We start from the raw sequence: 22,076 nt of genomic DNA, 5'->3' as shown, positions 1-22,076 counted from the left end.
TGGCCTCCACCTCTAGGATAGCCCCTACCCGCCTTCCCTCTGCCTCTAGGCGGCCAGACGGCTGGTGCTGAAATCATGGGGTGAAGGCACAGCTGTACTGCCTTGCCCTGAAGCCTGGGGCAAAACCTTTGCACATGACTGGGATCCCCGCACTCGAAACAATCTCTCGGTGCGTGTGATCTATTGTCCAAAAGTCTGACCCTGATAGCCTGAATACCTACTGGAAGAACCCTGAATGGCTGGTGGGCGGTAAGAATTCTCTTGCATGGCACTGAAATAGGCGCTGGAAGAACCCTGAATAGCTAGTGGGCGGTAAGAACTCTCTGGCATGGCACTGAAATAGGGTCGCACTGGAGCACCCCGAGGAGGCGATAGTGCTGGATATGTGGGCCTGCTGGGCTGACCCCTCATGAACTGACCTCTACCCCCAGCCGGGGCACCTCTAAACTCTCCGGAATAACAGACCCTCTTTTCCCGTTGTATCTGCTCTCTACCCCTCTGACGGTAACCCTCAATCCTCCGAGCAATCTCCACTACTAGCTGATAGGAAGTCCCCATCTCAACCTCCCGGTCCATAGTAGCCTGAATACCTGAGTGCAACCCCGTAACAAACCTCTTCACTCGCTCTGCCTCAGAAGGTAGTATCATAAGTGCATGGCGAGACAACTAAGAGAATCTCGCCTCATAATCGGTCACTAACATATGGCCCTGCTGGAGCTGCTCAAACTGGAACCGCAACTCTTCCCTCTAGGAGGGTGGGATATACCTGTCCAAGAATAGACATGTAAACTGGTCCCAAGTCATGGGAGGAGAACCCACTGGTCAGCCAAGAAGGTAAGACTGCCACCACCTACAGTCCCAATATCCTCATGTTGTGCAGTCTATCCCTGCACCAATCAATGAAATCCTGGGGATCCTCAAGTCGTTCACCTCCTAAGACAGGAGGGTGTAGCCTAGTCCATCTGTCCAATAGTTTCTGTGGCTCTCCTGCCGCAGCTGGTCTAGGTTCAGGTGCCGCTGCTGCAACTGGTTGGGCACCGCCCACAGGTAGTGCACCGGGGGTCTGATATACGACAGTCGCATGCCCTGGAGCCTGAGCAGTAGGGGTTTGTGCTCCCCCACCTGAGATGTGGCTGGGTCTGCTGGAAATAAACCGGTCTGGGTCATAGTATCCATGAACCATTGCATGCGGCCCATGACCTCCTGAAAGCCCGGTGATGACATGAAATCGACCGGGGCTGGCTCTGCTGCTAGCACCTCGCCCTGCTCCTCAATAATGGGATCTTCTATTAGATCTGCCGGTGGTGCTACTGGGGCAGCTCTGGGACGCCCTCGTCCCCTACCTCGGGTCGGTGCCCTCCCCGGCCTCTGCCTCGACCTCTAGCAATGGAGGAAGCAGCTCCTCCTGGGTCAGGAACGTCTGTCGTGCGCGTTCTCACCATCTGTGAGAGAATAAGAGGAAGAAACTTAGTACACCATCAACTGCACGATATGAGATGAATAAAGAGTAGTTTCCTAACACCCTATAGCCTCTCGAAAAGAAGTACATACGTCTCTTCACATTAAGTGCAGAAGTGTAGCGTGAGTACATAAACAACATGTACCTAGTAAGTATCCAGTCTAACCTTGAAGAAGTAGTGACGAGGGGTCGACTTTTACACTTACTATGGGCTAAAAATAATATGCCAAAATTTACAAATAAGCATGGATTTCGTGAATAATACTGAAAACTCAATAACAGGAAATAATAAATAATCCTTTCACAAGTACTAAGTCCCGAATTTATTTTCATCATTTAACAATTTATATCTCAAGCCAATGAAGCAATATCATTTTTAAATGATTCCAAAGATGTATCATGTGCAAATTGTACTGAGGTCGTACGGCCCGATCCAACATAAAATATTTAAACTGTGCACTGCTGAGGGTCGAACGGCTCGAACCATAGATGCATCTATCTGCTACCGAGGCATTCGGCCCACTCCACAAATAGGAAATACTCTAAAGATACACAAATTCACAATAACAGTCAAGTGTTCCATTCACAACTTCAAGTAAGTGAAATTTAACCTTTTAAAAATTCTTTTATAAATTTCCAATCTAACTTAAGCAATTAAATTAACAATTAAGGGTGCAAACATTTCAAGTATAGCATGATATGGGTCCAAGACTACCTGGACAATAGCATAATTAGTAGCTAAGTACGGACTCTCGTCACCTCGTGCGTACGTAGCCCCCACAAATAGAAACACATGTTAATTAATTCTCCTATGGGGGTAGTTCCCTCTTACAAGATTAGAAAAGAGACTTACCTCGTCTCAAAGCCTACTTTTCGGTCCAAGATTGTGCTCAACCCTCAATTTGGTGCCGAACAATCCAAAACTATTCAAATGGTTTAATAATAAATCAATACATGTTCAAAAGTTAATATTCCAACTATTGAAGGGATTACCCACGTGTCCGGATTCCGGAGATTTTCAAAGAAAGTCTTTACCCATAATCTCACGAACTCAAATATATGATATTTACTAAATTCCATAACTGATTTCGTGGTCAAATCTCATTTTTATCAAAAACCTAGGTTTTCACCTAAACCCCAAGATTTTCACTAATTTACATGTTATAATCTACCCATAAGCTATGTATTTACTCACATTTGATAGGAATTACTTACCTTAATTAGTTGATGAAAATACCTCTCTAACCAGCTCCAAAATCGCCCCCAAGAAGTGTAAGAAATGAACAAAAATGCTCAAACCCTGATTTAAAACAACCCACTGCCTTCAGCGATTTTCGCACCTGCGGTGCCTCGGCCGCATTTGCGGTACCGCATCTACGGTGCTTAGACCGCTTCTGCGGAGTTCCTCAAGCCAGCGAGGGTCGCTTCTGCGGAGGTGAGTGTCGCACCTGCGGTCCCGCTTCTGCGGCAAGTGGGCCGCTCCTGCGGAGTGATCCGCTTCTGCGCTCCTCAAACTCGCACCTGCGCGTTCGCAGGTGCGTACCATCTCTCGCACCTGTGGACCACTGCCACTCATCCCCTAACCGCTTCTGCGACACAACCAACGCATCTGCGGGCGGCCAAGTGCAGGTGCGATCACACCAGAAGCTGAAAGCTCCAGCACTTACCTTCGATTTCGAACTTGATCCGAGCCTTGTCCGTTTAACGCCCGAGGCCCCCGGGGCCCTACCCGAATGTACCAACAAGTTTGAAATCATAAAACGGACTCGCTCGAACTCTCGTAACACACAAAACAACATCAAAACTAAGAATTATACCCCAAACCAATTGAATCAAAATATGAACTTCAAGTTCTTCAATTTACTCCCAACGCGCCGAAACGTACTTAAACTACTCGGAATGATACCAAATTTTGCGTACGAGTCTTAAATGACATTCCGAAACTATTCTCGGTCGCAGAATTCCATTTGGACCTTGATATCTCAAGTATAGCATGATATATGTCCTAGACTACCCGCACAATAGCATAATTAGTATCTACGTACGGACTCTCGCCACCTCGTGCGTACGTAGCCCCCACAAATAGAAACACATGTTAATTAATTCACCTATGGGGATAGTTCCCTCTTACAAGGTTAGAAAAGAGACTTACCTCGTCTCAAAGCCTACTTTCCGTTCCAAGATTGTGCTCAACCCTCAATTCAGTGCCGAACAATCCAAACTAGTCAAATGGTTTAATAATAAATCAATACATGTTCAAAAGTTCATATTCCAACTATTGAAGGGATTACCCAACCCCAAAAACATGATTCCTGAAATTCGCCCCTCGGTTGTCCGTATTCTGGAGATTTTCGAAGAAAGTCGTTACCCATATTCTCACGAACTCAAATATATGATTTTTACTAAATTCCATAACAAATTTCGTGTCCAAATCTCATTTTTGTCAAAAACCTAGGTTTTCACCTAAACCCCAAGATTTTCATTAATTTACATGTTATAATCTACCCATAAGCTATGTGTTTACTCACATTTGATAGGAATTACTTACCTCAATTAGTTGATAAAAATGACTCTCTAACTAGCTCCAAAATCGCCCCCAAGAAGTGTAAGAAATGAGCAAAAATGCTCAAACCCCGATTTAAAACAACCCACTGCCTTCAGCGATTTTCGCACTTGCGGTGCCTCGGCCGCATTTGCGGTAACGCATCTGCAGTGCTTAGGCCGCTTCTGTGGAGTTCCTCAAGCCATCGAGGGTTTCTTCTGCGGAGGTGAGTGTCGCTCCTGCGGTCCCGCTTCTGCGGCAAGTGGGCCTCTCTTGCGGAGTGATCCGCTTCTGCGCTCTTCAAACTCGCACATGCGCGTTCGAAGGTGCGCACCAGGTCTCGTACCTGCGGTTCACTGCCAATCGTCCCCTAACCGCTTCTGCGACCTAACCAATGCACCTGTGAGCTCGCACCTGCGGCCGGCCAAGCGCAGGTGTGATCACACCAGAAGCTGAAAGCTTCAGCACTTGCCTTCAAGTCCGAACTTGATCCGAGCCTTGTCCGTTTAATGCCCGAGGCCCCCGAGGCCCTACCCGAACGTACCAACAAGATTGAAATCATAAAACGGACTCGCTCGAACTCTCGGAACACACAAAACAACATCAAAACTAAGAATTATACCCCAAAGCAATTGAATCAAAATATGAACTTCAAGTTCTTCAATTTACTCCCAACGTGCCGAAACGTACTTAAACTACTCGGAATGATACCAAATTTTGCGTGCAAGTCTTAAATGATATTACAGAACTATTCCCGGTCGCAGAATTCCATTTTGACCTCGATATCACCATAACATACTTCAAACCAAATTTAAAGAACTTCAAAAACCTTCAAAGAACCAACTTTCACTATTAGGCGCTGAAATGCTCCCGGGTCATTCAAAACCCGATCCGAACATACGCCCAATTCTGAAATCATCATACGAACCTATTGGAACCGTCAAATCATGATTTCGAGGCTGTCTACTCAAAATGTTTACCGAAGTAAAACTTGCCCTTTTTAGCCAACCTTACGGAACCAAATGTTCCGATTTCAATCTGAACCCTTCCAAATCTTAAACTAACCACCCCCGCAAGTCACAAAATAGTAAAAGTACATACGAGGAGTTTTATTTAGGGGAACGGGGTTCTAGAAGGAAAAACGACCGGTTGGATCATTAACAAGTCACATCTAATGCCACCTGGGCACACACCTCGCAAGCTAAAACCCAATAAGCAATACGCGAATGTGACTAAATATGCAAAGAGAAACACACGAGAGAACTATCGAACAAGCCCGATAGGCACAACCCCCTATCAGTACCATACTACGAATCAATTCCACAAGGGAGAATCAAAACATATGAATAAATCACTAAGACCTCATCCTAATATAACTCCATTGCGGCACGCAGCCTGGTTCAAACATATCAAGCCTCATAAGAATGCGAGGATCCCATCCTCAACTCTAAATCACAAGTAGTATACACATCATACCAACTGAAACCTTCCACTAATTCAATTTTGCTAACAAAATCACAACACATATAGAACCCCCACACTGGTAGAGCATCCAAATCACAAATCGTGACCAAAACCATCAGAAACCACAACAAACCTACTGTAATGGGTAACAGAAAGTCACTTCTAGCCTCATAGCTCTCAAGAGTGAACAAACCAAAATGATAGACACGGACTACCACTATAGAATCTCCTGACATGGGTAAACACATAAGTAGAGGACAAAATCACGAAACTAACCCATATGGGAAGCAAGATATGAGAACTCACCCCGATAAGAGAAACCGAATCAAAATAAGAATGATGCCCCTTTATAACAAATCAAAATCATACCTATAATAACACCATCTGGTGCAGTGGGCTCCGCCCTACCGCGGTAAGTATATCAACAGGCCGGGCCTCCCCCTCTTGGGAACCCTCCACCCGCCTGACCTACACCCCTAGCTAGTGGTGTATGGATAGCAGCAACTGGAACAAAACTCATTGCCTGAAGATCTCACCATGACACATATGTCCAGAGTCTGGGACAATCTCTCACCATGTGGCTTAGTATCTCCACACTCAAAGCAACCCCTCCGCTGACGTGGCTGTGGAAGCTGTCCGGTGCGGGTACTTTGAGCTCCATAGGTATATAAAACACCGCACGAAGCCTGAAGTGTAAACTGAACTTGCTGACCCACAAAACCTATACCATGTTGTACCCTGCCTCCAAAATAAGGACCAGTAGACCCTCCCGGTTTACGAGGCTTCATAGCCTCCCTAACATCTCCCTCCTGAACCCACATACCCTCTAATCTACGAGCAATCTCTACCACCTGCTGGAATGGAACATCCGTCTCCAATTCCCGAGCCATGCTGAATCGGATACCATGACTGAGCCATTCAATAAATATGCAGACTCGCTCTCTAACTGTAGAAACCAAAGCAGGTGCTTGTCTGGAAAAATAACTAAATCTAACAACATACTCTGACACTGACATAGTGCACTGGCGCAACTTCTTAAACTCTGTGCGCCATGCATCCCGAAAGGTCTAGGGAACAAACTCTCTCAAGAACATCTCTGAAAACTAAGTCCATGAAAGTGAAGTTGCATCGGCTAGGCTACCGAACTCGTACGCTCGCCACCACTGATATGCCGCTCCTTTAAGCTGAAACATAGTAAAAACAACCCCACTCGTCTCCACAATACCCATAGTGCGAAGTATGCAATGGCACTTTTTTTAGGAACCCATGTGCATCCTCTAAAGCCAAACCACTGGAGGTAGAAGGGTAATACTTCTTGAACCTCGCAACTCTAAGTTGTTCTTCCTTATATATTGTTGCCTTAACCATGGGCTGAACTGGAAAAATAGGATGTGTCGGCATGACACCCAGGGGCGGCTCCAGGGCATTTGAGGCCTAAGGCCAAATTCAAATGTGAGGCCTAAGTATTTAAATTTAAAAAAAAACTTAAATGATATGTATGGAGTAAAATTAATGAAATACCAAATAAAAATAATACTAGAAAAATATTACCCGATTACTGATTCAGGAAGTTTGAAGAATGAAGACTTTGAGTCCAAAATATCTAGTTGTTGCTTGTCTACTTAAATATTCTTGCGGTAAATCTTGAAAAACAAAACTATATTTTTTATAAAGTAAGAGAAGTATAGAACTATTGTAATCTTAAAAATATTATTGAATACTTGAACTAATAAATTTTTGGAGAAAGAAGGTGAAAAATAAAATTTTGGAGAAAGAAAAAAATATTGGAGAAAGAATTCAAGAAGGTGAGCAAGAATAAAGAGAAAGGAAGAAGATATGTAGGTTTTGGAATATGAAGATTAAGATTGAAACATTGGAAAAGGAGTAAAAATAGAATTATTAAACCAACTCAAATTGAAAATTATTCATCTATCATTTTTAAGTAAGTCAAATTTTTACTTTATTTACTCTAAAAGGTTTTTTTTTTCCATTTACATGAAAAACACAAAGTATTATTACATATTATTTTTTTAAATACCTATAAAATATATATTATTTCTGAAAAATGGGGCCCCTCAAAATTGGGGGCCTAAGGCACATATCTTACCCACCATATTGTTAGAGCCGGCCTTGATGACACCTGGAACCTGACCAATGTGGACTCGCTACTCTGGAGTATGGACGGGAGGAGTCTAAGCCCCTCCCACGGCCTATGAAGTAGCTGGTGAAACCGGAATCAACCCTGCCTGAGCCAATGTACCAAACATGCTCAGGAACTGTGCTAAAGTCTCCTGAAGTTCGGGAGTAGCAACATGCGCCCCCGTTACCTGTCCCCTAACCGTAGCTACTAGAGGCTCCTCAACTGCTGCTCTGACAAATACCCTAGCTGTAGTCCGTGATCCTCCTCGGTATCTACCTCTACACGGGCCCCTAGAAACACCGACGTTAGGGGCAGCGTCATCAGTAACTATAGCTCGTGTCCTCACAATCTGTGAGAGAATAGAATAACAAAAGCTCAAACTTCGAGATCAATAAACTCGCATGATAGGAATGAAAGAAGTGAAGCTGTCCTAATAGTTCCGTAGCCACTCGAAAATAAGTACAGATGTCTCTGTACCGATCCGCAAGACTCTACTAAACTCGCTTATGACTCGTAGCACCTATGAACCTAGAGCTATGATATCAACTTGTCACGACCCCGATTTTCCTCCGTAGAATGTCGTGATGGAACCTAGTCTTAGGACTAGGTAAGCCTAACACTTACTAAATTATTGGCAAAATTTAACTGACGAGTGCAAAACACACACTTAAATATGCCCGCTAGTCGAATATAGTATAATATAATATTGTATCCACAAGTTAAATAGTATTTTCGTAGTTTATAGCTTGATTGCTATCCAAGATGATCCACAATTGAGATTTATGTGATTAAAACTAAAATTAACTAAGAGTCTAAACTATTGGCTAATGACAATTGCAATAAGAGTAAGCAAAGAAGATATCAATGGGAGAAAATAGGGGTTGATTGGATAGGTACAAGATACTTGTCTGGGGTTTAACTCTAGCTAATTCACTCCTAAGGTTCAAGTGGGTCTCTCGAATTCACTCAATTATTAGTTCAACATTCAATAGAAACTCCTTTGTCGATTAAGTCCTAACCTCACAATATGAACCAATCTATGCTCGTTGAAGATATGCAAGAATTCGTAGTGGATTGGTCTTTAGGAGAACCTCTTTCGATTATCCTCCTAACTAGGTCTAAATAATAATTCAACTATCCTCTTTCGATTACCAAGAAGAATCAATGAATTCAACCAACAAGATAATACAAAAACATCACAAGTTACGCCTCTTTCGATTACATAAACATGTGAATATATATGCAACAATTAAAACACCCAAAACGATTCAATACATAAAAACCAGAGTTAATATCCACAAACAATTCTCAAAACACCAAATCCATCAATCCCTAAAGAGAACTACTCCATAGATATGGAGTAATTCATCATAATTAAGTTTAAGTTAAAGGAAAATATAAACGATCCAAACCCTTGTCTTGAGTGAGGATTGAACCATGAAATCCTTGTTCTCTTGCTTCTCCCACTTCTCCTTAGCCTCCTCAGATCTAAAGTATGTCCAAGAAATCCTCAAAATACCGTTTTTCCATGTATATATACCAAGTAGGGTCGGGCCCAAACGAACACACCTTCTCCTACGTGAAATAGGACTTTTCCCGGACAGGACGTGCACGCCCGCGCACCTGGGGACCTGCTCGCACACTTTGCGTGGTCCACTGCCTCACATGCGCGCCCAGTGCGTGCTCGCGCACCTGGGTGACACCCGGCTCGATTCTTCATTTCTCTATTTGAATGCGCTAGTGTCTGTTGATCCCCGAACACGATCCCAACTTAATCCTTGGGATTTTACTCAGACTTCAAAGCTCCAAAATGGTGTGAATTCATCCCATAACATCTACATAGCTCGGGATCACTCCTATAAGGCATAAAACACACAATTAGTGCATAACACTAGCGATTAACGCTCAAACACAATTAAAGTGCAGTAAATTAGAGTGCGATAGGCAACTAAAACACGCAATTATAGACTATCATCAACACCCCATACTTAAACCATTGCTCGTCCTCGAGCAATCAAACTACACTTTATAAAGACACGACCTTTTTAAACAATTCTTGTAACTCATCATACCAAGAATATTTAAAATAAACTAAGCACAATAGTATAACATCCTAGCCTCAAGAATTGACTCAAAAGCACCGCATTAACTTTCCTTCATCAATCACGTGCCCTCACAACAAAAGAGAGTAGTTCCACACACCATATTAATTAAAAACAATTAAGAACTCAAAATAGAAAGAATTCACTCACTCTCATAAACAACATTAATATGCCACAAAAGAGGAACAACAGGCTTGCCCGTAGAGTACTACTCTACTAATTGAGCTCATTCAGTCAAGGATCAAGTAGGACTTTAATTGGTTGTAATGTAAGCTGCGAGATGGGTATGAAACATTTAGATATAAGAGTGACTACACCTCCTAAATCACTTTAATACATACATCTCATTGTTAAAACCTCACACTTATGTCAAACCAATACTCCACAGGCACATCAATTTACATTAACTCCCAACTTCTTTAAGCATAATTACATTAAGAGTTACCACTTATCAATGAATATATATATATATATATTCAATTTAAGTGGCTCTTACTTTTTCAAAACAGTGCACATTTCTCCTTATTTCATTAGCTCCACTCAAAAACCAACCCAATCACCCAACACTTCAACTTTTACAAAGTTCATACAATTTCAACTGCTCACGAGAGGTAAATGGTTCAAATAGATGGTTAATTCAAACAAATGGGTAAGGCTTGTAATGTGGTTACCAAAGAAACAGGATGACAGGCTCAACGGGGTTAACTACGATACATAACAATGTGGTGGGTAAACGCATATCATTGGCTCAACAAAGAAATGCCTATATCCTTTCCATGACTGAACAAAACTACTATTTCGCCTTTCAAACACACGGGGCAAGTTCTAGACATCAAATGCAATGCACCGAATAACACCAAAATCTCACACATATATGGCACATAACTCACTCAAGATTGGATTATCAAGACACTCTAGCCAAAGCAGTTAAGCAAAGTTAAGACTACAATTTAAGGTACTTATACAAGAGTCAAAAAATGAGCCTAAGCGTCACAACTAAAGTATTCACTATTCTCAAAGCATAATAAAGTCAAGAGACATTGTTTTCAATTCAAACCATAGCACAAGGGGGAATTAATACACTTAGTCAAAAAATTAAAATCTTTTTGTCATTTTCTTTCGACTTTAATCCCTCAAGAAACCTATCGAATTATATCCATCATCGGAAAAAATCAAACAATTTAAAATTTTTATGGTTTTCCACATTTTTTCTATCAAACTACTACGACTAAGAAAAAATAAATACATATAAAACATACAAATATCCCCCACCCCACACTTTAAGTTGTGGCATGTCCCCATGACACACAATTAAAAAGCATAAGGTATAGGAAACTTCCTGAATATCTAGTCGGGGTCTGAGTCAAAGTCGGGCTCCATTCTTCTTGCCTGAACTAGTGTACACATCCACGCGGACAGCTTCTTCTCAGCCTTCTTGGGGTACACCTCACACTTGTCTTTCTCAATCACTGGGACCTTCTCATTCGAGCTTTTCACTCTCCACTCTACACTTGCAGCTGGCTTCTCTTTTCTCACCCACATCTCCGCATTCATCTCGAAAGTCATTGTATCCTCACCCACTATAAGCATGAGATTTCTATCATGTATATCTAAAATCGCTCTACCCGTTGCTAAGAATGGCCTTCTTAAGATAAGGGGGGACCTCCTTATTATCCTCCATCTTCACCACAATGAAATCTACAGGAAAGACGAACTTATCTACCCGAACTAATATATCTTCCACTATCCCCTCGGGTATGATAGTTGTTTGGTCTGCCAGCTACAAAGATATTGGCACAGACCTTATCTCCCTAAGATCATTCTCTAATTTCCTGTAAATAGACAAAGGCATTAGATTAATTGAGGCACCAGAATCACATAAAAATTTATCAAAATTAAGAAAGCCTAACGAGCAAGGTATAGTAAAACTCTCTGGATCTCCACACTTTTGTGGGAATTTGTTTTGCAAGATTGCGCTGCAATGCTCTGTCAGCTTGACCACTGAGGTCTCTTCTATCTTCCTCTTCTTTGTCAGGATTTCCTTCAAGAACTTAGCATAAGCTGGCATTTGGGAGAGCACCTCTGTGAATGGCAAATTTACATTAACTTGTTTCAGCATATCCAGAAATTACTCAAATTACTTGTCAATCTTCTCTCTATATAGCTTTTGGGGAAAGGTAAAGCAGGCATATGCTCGCTCTCATTAGATTACTCTCTTCTTGAAGTTTCCTCTTTCTTCTTTTTCTCAGCTCCCTTCTTGCCTTTCTTCTTATTATCAACTTTATTTTTCAGCTGCTCCCCACTTTCTGTTTCATGTACCACCTCTTTTTGGATAGGGGTGGGCTCTTTCTATACTTGTACACTTCTCAAAGTTACAACATTTACCGTTTTCTTAGGGTTTCTTTCAGTATCAACTGGCAAAGTACCCGAGATCCTTTCAGACAATACAGTTGCGGTTTGCACCACTTGCTTCTCTAAATTTCACAAACCAGTGCCAAGTTTTTTGATAGCTGAACCATGAGCATCTAATCTCTCATCTGTCTTGACAATGAAGGATTTCATTAGATCTTCTAGCCCAGGCTGATTGGAATGTTAAGGCTGGAACTACGGCGTCGGCTGATTCACAAAACCAGGAGCTACTTGTCCTTGAAATCTGGGATTGTTTTGTTGCCATGCATTTACAGTACCCCCAGGTGAACTCCATGAAAAATCGGGGTGCTTCTGACCCATTATATTGAAGTTATAATTCCCAACAGCATTAACTTCCTCCATTGAGGCTTGACACTCATGAGTAGGGTGCCCTCTTCCACATATACCGCACGCTGCATGGGGCTCACTGTGTATTGAAGCTAAGGTCAGCTTCCTTAATGCTTTGTCCATGGCATCAAGCTACACCTGCACAGATATGTTAGCATCAACTTGGTGAATACCAGTTGATCTTCTTCTTTTAGCAATCTCAGAGGGCCACTGATTTGCATCTTCAGTTACTCATTTAGAATTGTGACTATCTCTTCTAGGGTATTTTTCATCAACGGGCCTCCAGCTGCATTACTCAATGTTCTGCGTGAGGCTGGTGTCAATCAATCCCAAAAATCCTAGAGTTGCATCTAGAGTTCAACTCCGCTATGTTGACACTTTCGCACTATCTCCTTAAACATCTCCCAAGCTTCAAACACAGTTTCAGTCTCGTTCTGGTAAAAGTTATGGATTTCTCTTCTAAACTTGCCCGTCTTAGCTGATGAGAAATATTTATCAAGAAATTTTCTGGCCATCTCATCCCATGTTCTAATCGATCCATTAGGCAAATTGTGAAGCCAGTGCTTTGCATCATCTTTGAGTGTGAAGGGGAATGCCCTTAAGTAAACTGCATCTTGTGACACACCATTGTATTGAAAGGTGTTCATAATCTCCTCGAAGTCCATCAGATGATTTTTTGGATCTTCGTTCATCTTTCCTCTAAAAACGCAGCCATTTTGAAGAGTTTGGAGCAACCCTTTTTTCAACTCAAAAATGTTAGCTGCAACTGGAGGTGGTCTTACGCTTGATAAGCCTTGGTTGTAGACTGGTCTAGCATAATCGTCAAGTGGTCTCCTATCTACGGAAGCTATATTTCTGAATTTGTCTGCAATAAAGGGTTGATTCTGAACAATTCTCCGAGCCCTTTCCTCCTCGTAGACAAGTTGGGCATTTCGAAAAGTTGTCTCAACAGCATCTCGTGCAGCTTTTTCTCTTTGCTGGGCTGCCTCGCTTGCAACCAAATCAACATTATCCTTATCTCCCACCATAACTTCTTTGGTTGAGGATTGCCTAACCTTTTATATATTCTCGGGGAGATTTCTTTCTTTCCTCAACTGTCGCAGTTGTTTCTCGATTTCTGGTTCGTATGGGACCACTTCCTTTCCAGAGGATCAAGTCATGCACCAATCTAACCTGTAGCCTGCGCACAGTCAAGTAACACCAACGTAAAAAGAGAAAAATAAAATAAAAAGAAAAATTCCTGAATTAGCACCACAAACTATTTCAAACACTATTAATTGCTAATCCCCGATAACGGCGCCGAAATTGACTAGCGCAAAACACACACTTAAATATGCTCGCTAGTCTAATATAGTATAATATAATATCGTATCCATAAGGATTGGAGTTAAATAGTATTTTCGTAGTTTATAGCTTGATTGCTATCCAAGATGATCCACAATTGAGATTTATGTGATTAAAACTTAAATTAACTAAGAGTCTAAACTATTGGCTAATGACAATTGCAACAAGAATAAGCAAAGAAGATATCAATGGGAGAAAATAAGGGTTGATTGGATAGGTGCAAGATACTTGTTTGGGGTTTAACTCTAGCTAATTCAGTCCTAAGGTTCAAGTGAGTCTCTCGAATTCACTCAATTATTAGTTCAACGTTCAGTAGAAACTCCTCTCTCGATTAAGTCTCAACCTCACAATATGAACCAATTTATGCTCGGTGAAGATATGTAAGAATTCGTAGTGGATTGGTCTTTAAGAGAACCTCTTTCGATTATCCTCCTAACTAGGTCTAAACACTAATTCAACTAGCCTCTTTCGATTACCAAGAAGAATCAATAAATTTAACAAACAATATAATGCAAAAACATCACAAGTTACGCCTCTTTTGATTACATAAATATGTGAACATATATGCAATAATTAAAACACCCAAAACGATTCAATACATAAAAATTAGAGTTAATATCCACAAACAATTCTCAAAATACCAAATCCATCAATCCCTAAAGAGAAATACTCCATAGATATGGAGTAATTCATCACAATTAAGTTTAACTACTCCATAAATATGGAGTAATTCATCACAATTAAGTTTAAGTTAAAGGAAAATATAAACGATCCAAACCTTTGTCTTGAGTGAGGATTGAATCATGAAATCTTTGTGCTCTCGCTTCTCCTATTTCTCCTTAGCCTCCTTAGGTCTAAAGTATGTCCAAAAATCCTCAAAATACCATTTTTCCATGTATATATACCAAGTAGGGTCTAGCCCAAACGAACACACCTTCTCCTATGCGAAATAAGACTTTTCCCGGACAGGACGTGCGCGGCCGCGCACCTGGGGACCTGCTCACGCATTTGGCCGCGCATTTTGCGTGGTCCACTGCCTCACATGCGCGCCCAGTGCATGCCCAGTGCCTGCCCAGTGCACGCTCAAGCACCTGGGTGACGCCCGGCTCGATTCTTCGTTTCTCTCTTTGAATGCGCTAGTGTTCATTGATCCCCGAACTCGATCCTAACTTAATCCTTGGGCTTTTACTCAGACTTTAAAGCTCCAAAATGGCATGAATTCATCCCATAACATCTACATAGCTCGGGATCACTCCTATAAGTCATAAAACACACAATTAGTGCATAACACTAGCGATTAACGCTCAAACATAATTAAAGTGTAGTAAATTAGAGTGTGATAAGCAACTAAAATACGCAATTATAGCCTACCATCATTAACCAACAACTATTAATTTTGAAATGGAAATTTCTATACAAGCCAACAATCTCAAAACCAGTAGTACAAGTCATAAGCTCTACTGAATTTACTAGAAAATCTCTAAATACAACTGTTCCGAAATAGAAATAAATAGTACAATGTAAAATTTCAGAGGGTGACATTGAGGCCTGCGATCGTGACAGCAGGTATACCTTGAGTCTCCACAGTAATGCCCGAATAGCTAGCTAATGATCAACAAACTCCGAGGTACCTGGATCTGCACAAAAATATGCAAAAAGAGTAGCATGAGTACACCACAGCGATACCCAGTAAGTATCAAGACTAAACTCGATGGAGTAGTGACGAGGGACAATCAAGACACCTACTGGATTCAACCTTCCAAACCTTCAACTTTCCAATTTTTGCCGAAATCCATCAAATTAGACTACGGACTTCCAAATCCAACTTCGGACACACGCCTAAGTCCAAAATCACCATACGAAGCTATTGAAATTGTCAAAACACCATTACGGAGTCGTCTACACAAAAGTCAAACTCCGATCAACTATTACCGCTCAAGCTTCTAGACCAAGAATCCTTCTTCCACATTGATTTTGAATCATCCGAAAACCGAACTCGACCACACACGCAAGTCATAACACATAATACGAAGCTGCTCGAGACCTTAAGCCTCCGAGCGGGATGCTAATTCTCAAAATGACCGGTCAGGTCGTTATAGTAATTGAGCATGCTGAGTGAGGATGAATACTCTGAGAGTATGAGTATATGGTTTTATCACTGTGTTGAATTACAATTAACATGTAGATATCGAGATGTAACATACATCATATTAGTCATACTTGGCATATTTTATCCGTTTTGAGCTCAAACTGTTAAATACTTAAAAGCATGTCTACACTTTGGAACTGTCTACAAATTGATTATGATATTTTCTCTGAGTTATTTTTGCCATTTTCCTATCACATCTGCGTTGTTATTATCTGGATTTGGACTGTACCTTTCTAAGCTTGTCACTGCTTTCAGCCCAAGGTTAGTCCTATTACTTATTGAGTACATTGGGTCGGTTGTACTCATACTATACTTTGCACTTCGTGTGCAGATCCAGGTACTTCTGGGCACAGCGGTTGTTAGATTTGGAGCTTTATCTGTTTGGAGACTATTGAGGTAGCTGCCTTGGCATCCGCAGACCTCGACTCTCCTTTTTTCAGTTTATTAGCACTGTTCTATCTTTCTAGACAGTTGTTTTTAGCAGTTAGACTGTATTGTCATTTAGATGCTCGTGTACTCAATGACACCCAGATTTTGATAATGTTGTATTTGAGTCGCAGTATTTCTTATCGACTATTTATGAAAGTTATTACTGTTAAATCTGTTTCATCTTGTTTCATTTTAAAAATGCGTAGTATTTGTGTTTGTCGGCTTGTCTAGTATTGTGATAGGTGCCATCACAACATGTTGAGTTTTGGGTTGTGACAGGCTGCCATCGCCGCTGCTTTGTCCACTATGGATTTTGTACATTTTCATCTTCTAAATTCTTATATGTTGTTTGATGACATAAACATGGGCAGATGCACGTTTAACGAAGCGGTGTCACGTGACACCGCTGAGAGTACAAGAGAGGGGGTGAATTGTTGTCTTTTTCCTTTTATGACTAAATAGTTGACTGGTTTACCAATTAGTCAAATAGAATTTGATGCAAAGTAAATAATAAAGATAGAATGTAAAAAGCATAAAGTAAATGACATCGGATATTTTTATACTCATTTTGATTAAATGTCAAAGCTCCTAAAAATTTTGGTGTACAAGTGAGATGATATTGTTAAGCATACACCAACTGCTTCTTAGAACACAAGTAACTTACTATGTTTTCTATACAATGACTTACCAATAATTTTTCTCTCTTTCTTCTCTCCACTAGTTACACAGTAAATCTAGAATAAATTACGATACTTGTTTGGAGTAGAACGAAAAGCTTGAGGTTGGTTCGATCAAAGTATGTTTCTTCTTTTGGTTCTTCGACTATATATATATATATATATATATATATATATATATATATATATATATATACATTTTGAGGGATGATATAGTTTGAGTCTTGATTGATAGATCTTTGAGAGATACGCAACCCAAAGGAATTGATCCTTTGAGTGAAACTTAATTGATTCCTTCCAAGAATAAGGTTGGAGCTTTCCTATAATTGATCCTAGAAGCTCGATATGATTGCCATGCTTCCCTTAAATGACGTAACTGATTGGCTTTGCAAATCACCCATATCTCGTATTTGATATGATTTTCCTTGACATCTCTGATTGATAATCAATAGTAGATTTTCTGTCTGGATTGATTCTTCTACCTTAACCTTCATTCTTTGGATAACTTCCGAATCCTAAGTTGATTCAGATTGCCTTTCCTGATTCTTCTGCTCTGCGATGTCCATTTCTCAGAGATCGTATTCTTCTCCTTGATTTTGGTTGCCTGCAATAAAAGTAAGTCATTTTTCATCATTAAATCCAAGATCTAACAATCTCCCCTTTTTTGATGATGACAAAAATAACTTAGTTAGTTCTACTTCTATGTTTATTCGATTATTCAACTTCAATGTGGTATGCTGATAATTGAGGATTTTGACTACTTATTAGTGCCTTTTAGCTTTTGTTTTAGTCTAAAAGCATTGAATTGTATTCCCGAAAACTGATGAAATGTGCTAAATTGCACGAATATTGGAAGATGGACTCCCGAGATGGAACCCAACTCAAAAAGGAGTAATCTAAACTCAAGGCCATAAAAGGCACAGAAGTTCACAAAGTGTGGACCACTGAATTTCATCTGCGGCCACAGATGATGAAGGAAAGTCCAACAGACTTTAGTACAAAGTGCGGACCGCACATGAATTGGGCAGCCGCAAAAGATGGCTAGGAACAAATTTCAGAGGATGTGCAAAGTCCCAAGTTTACAAGCCCTCGGAAGTGCGGACCGCACAGGAATTGTGCGTCCGCAGAAGAAGTGCATTGCGGCCGCAGACATAGAAGTGTGGACCGCAAAAGACTAAGTGCGACCGCAGTTACAAATCTGCGGTCCGCAGAAAGAATGCCTTGCGGCCGTAGATCAGAATTATGCAGCCGCAGACCTCCAGTCCTGACAATTTGAAGAAATTTGCGGACCTTACATGGAATTGTGCGGCCGCAGAACCTCCTGAAGGGCATCTTTGTCCGAAATTTTCAGCCCGGTATAAATAGATGAGTTTCACAATTTTAGGTCAACTTTTGATATCAGCATCTACAGTAGCCGTTTCTTTTTTACTTCCTTTAGTAGTTTTTCATATTTTGGGATATTTTAACATAGATTTTATCATTATGATTTCAGAATATGAGTTTATTTATCATTTCTTATTCTATTTCTTCAATTTCAAGCATGAGTAGCTAGATTTTTACTAGGGTTATGACCCAACCCTAGTGTGTAAACCTTATGGGTGTTTAATTTGATGCTTGTTTATGGTTTCGTATTTATTATTTAGTCTTGTTCATGCTTTAATTTGTGGAATTAATGGTTGCAAACATTAGTTCATGCTTATTTGACTTAGTCTCTACTTGAGAAAGAGTGACAGTCTATGACTACTTGGCTAACAAGAAATTGGGTCAATCGAGAGATTGATAATCCCAATTAAAGGGTTCAACCTAGAGATAGCAATAACTCGACTTGAGCTTTTATCAACCATTTTGTGCAATACCCATTTGGACTTGAGAAAGCCAAATTAGGCAAAATCACTCTTTGACCGAGAGGTATTGAGTGGGTAATTGAGAGTTGATAGCTATAATACACCCCGATCAACAAAGCAAGCATTAAGATCTATATCCCATAAGGCAAACACCTAGGTGATGGTCATAGTCCTAGGATTTTTACAAAACTTGAAAAACAAAAAAAACAATTCTCTTAGTTTTATTTCTTAACTTTGCAATTTTAGTTTTAATTTAGACATAGAAACAACCCAAATTTATGGAAGAGTAAATTAAGATAGTCAAACTCACATACTATAATATATACTCCTAACTCCCATATATAGCTCCCTATGGAAATCGATCTTGACTCTTGTTGGGTACTATTATTGCAATCGACCGTTTTATAACCTTGATTTGAGGTGTGAAATTGGACGAGATCAATTTTCGGCGCCGTTGCCGGGGAGCTAAAAATGGTGTTAGCTATATATTTAGGTGTGTTTTTGGGAATATCTTCTTTTCCTTCCTTGTTACTAAAGTGTTGAGAAATTGTAGGTGCAATCATGGCAAACAATGAGCTCAAAAATTTACCTTTGGGAGATGTGGACGTTGAGGATGATCAAATGGATGAGGTCACTCTTGAACCTCAAGCTAATAGACGAGGCCGAGTGCCTCATGACAATGTGCCCGCTCCACCCCCACCTCTACCACGAGCAGCTTAACACCGGGTGTTGCGGAATGAAGGGTATGCAAGTGCTACAGTCCCTCCCCGTATTAGGATGGGCAACTTTCAAATAACCAACGTGATGCTCATTTTGCTCGAGCAATGAGGGTTCTTCACCGGTGCACCGGGTCAAAATGCATACAAATACTTGAAGGGGTTCGTAGATACGTATTGGGGGAGTAAACAAACAAATGTCTGTGAGGATGCTTTGAGGCTAAGATTGTTTCCCTTCTCTCTATGGGGGAAAGCTTTAAATTGGTTGAAACATTTGCCAAATCATTCCATTCATACTTGGGATGAATTAGCGGAGAAATTTATTTCTAAGTACTTATCTCCCGGGCACATGGTTATTCTTCGAGATGAAATTCTAGCATTCAAGCAAGAGCCCATAAACCACTACACGAGATATGGGAAAGGTATAGAACAATGGTGAAAGAGTGCCCCAACAACGATATGACGGAAAACATGATTCAACAAACTTTCTATCGGGGGATCAATACAACCAACCAATGTGTAGTGAATCAACTTGCCAGTGGGAATTTTAAGACTATGCCTTATGCGAAGGCGTGTGATATTTTGGATTAGATGGCAGATACTTCATCGGCGTGGCAATCCTAGGAAAATGTTCCACAAGGGGATTCCAATGTGATTCACCTTCACAAAGAATTGCATGACCATGGGCAAGCCATAGCCGAATTAACCACCACATGAACCAATTGGCAAAGGCTCAACTTCAAAAAGTACAAAACTCGAGGCAAGTCAATGCAATGGAGGGAGTAAACATGATGGTGAACAAACGGAGAACAAAGGGTTCGCAAGTGCAACAAAGAATGGAAAAGTTTGTGCAAGAACATAGTGGGTTTGAGAAAGAGGATTCCTACAATGACCAAGAAGAAGAAGTCCAATATGTGAACAACTTTCAAGGGCAAAGAAACAACTTCCAAGGCCCAAGCCAACAACAAGGGAGACCTCAAAACAATTAAGGAAATTGGAATTCTCACAATCAAGGTAATTGGAGTGGTGGAAACAATCAAAGCAATTGGTATAACAACAACAATCAAGGCAATTGGAGTGGAGACAATAATAAAGAGAATTGGCATAACAACAATAACCGAGGCAATTAGGGAGGCAACAATCAAGGAGGGTGGAATAACAATCAAGGAAATCGGGGGTCGGGTTTTCAAAGGCCCCCGATGTATCAACAACCAAGCAACCCAACTCCTTATCCTTCCCATGGTCCTAGTTCTTCCAACAATGAAATGGGCCATATTGAGAACATGTTCAAGCAAATGATGGAGAAGAATGTCGATTCTGATGCCCAACATGCTTCACACAACACATCGATCCGCAACTTAGAAGTGCAAATGGGGCAAATCTCTCAAGCTTTAAATTCTCATCCTAAGGGGGCACTACCAAGTGATACGGTGGTAAACCCAAAGGGTGGGAACAATGCGTGACATGCCATGGACGTTACTATAAGAAGTGGAAGAGGTGGGAATGCACCCACCTCAAGTCAAAGGCAACTTGTTGATGATGAGCAAGTGGTAGAAGAAGAAAAGCTCCCGAACAATGTGGTGCAAGTAAATGATGAAGTGTAGATTGATATTGATGACATTGTGAAAGATACTAAAGAGGAAGTGAACCCATCTAGGGATCATGTTATTGACATACCGGAACCGGTAGTGCAAAAGGCTAAGGCACCATTGTCTAAGCCACCTCCTCCATATCCTCAAAGGCTCGCCAAGCAAAATGGCAAGAATCAATTCAAAAGGTTCATTGACATGATGAAGATTCTCTCGATAAATGTGCCATTAGTTGAAGCCTTGGAGAAAATGTTGGGTTATGCAAAGTTTATGAAGGATTTGGTGAAAAAGAAGCGGTCGATGAATTTTAAAACTATCAAATCCACTCATCAAGTGAGTGCAATTATGCATTCGATGGCTACTAAATTGAAAGATCCCGGTGCTTTCATAATCCCTTGTACCATTGGAAGTGCCGAGTTTGCTAAAGCTCTTTGTGATCTTGGGAAAAGTATCAATTTGATGCCATATTCGGTTTTTAGGACTTTGGGAATTGGGCAACCAAGACCCATATCTATGAGATTATAAATGGCCGATCGTACAATGAAGAGACCGTTGGGAGTGATTGAAGATGTATTATTTTGTGTTGATAAGTTCATCCTTCCAGGCGATTTTATTATTCTTGATTGTGAAGTGGACTATGAGGTGCCAATTATTCTTGGAAGACCTTTCCTTGCTACGGGGAATGCTCTTGTTGATGATGAAGCCGGAGAACTCACTTTTCGAGTGGGTGATGAAAAGGTGGTGTTCCACGTGTGTGAATCTATGCTGCAACCAAATAGCAATGAAGTGTGTTCTTTCGTGGACTTGGTGACCGATGTAATTATTGATGATACAAGTGCCACGATTAATGTGGGTGATATGTTG

This window comes from Nicotiana tabacum, chromosome 2 (assembly GCF_000715075.1).
Source record: "Nicotiana tabacum cultivar K326 chromosome 2, ASM71507v2, whole genome shotgun sequence".
NCBI classification, from domain to species: domain Eukaryota; kingdom Viridiplantae; phylum Streptophyta; class Magnoliopsida; order Solanales; family Solanaceae; genus Nicotiana; species Nicotiana tabacum.
This window is presented reverse-complemented; position numbering follows the sequence as displayed.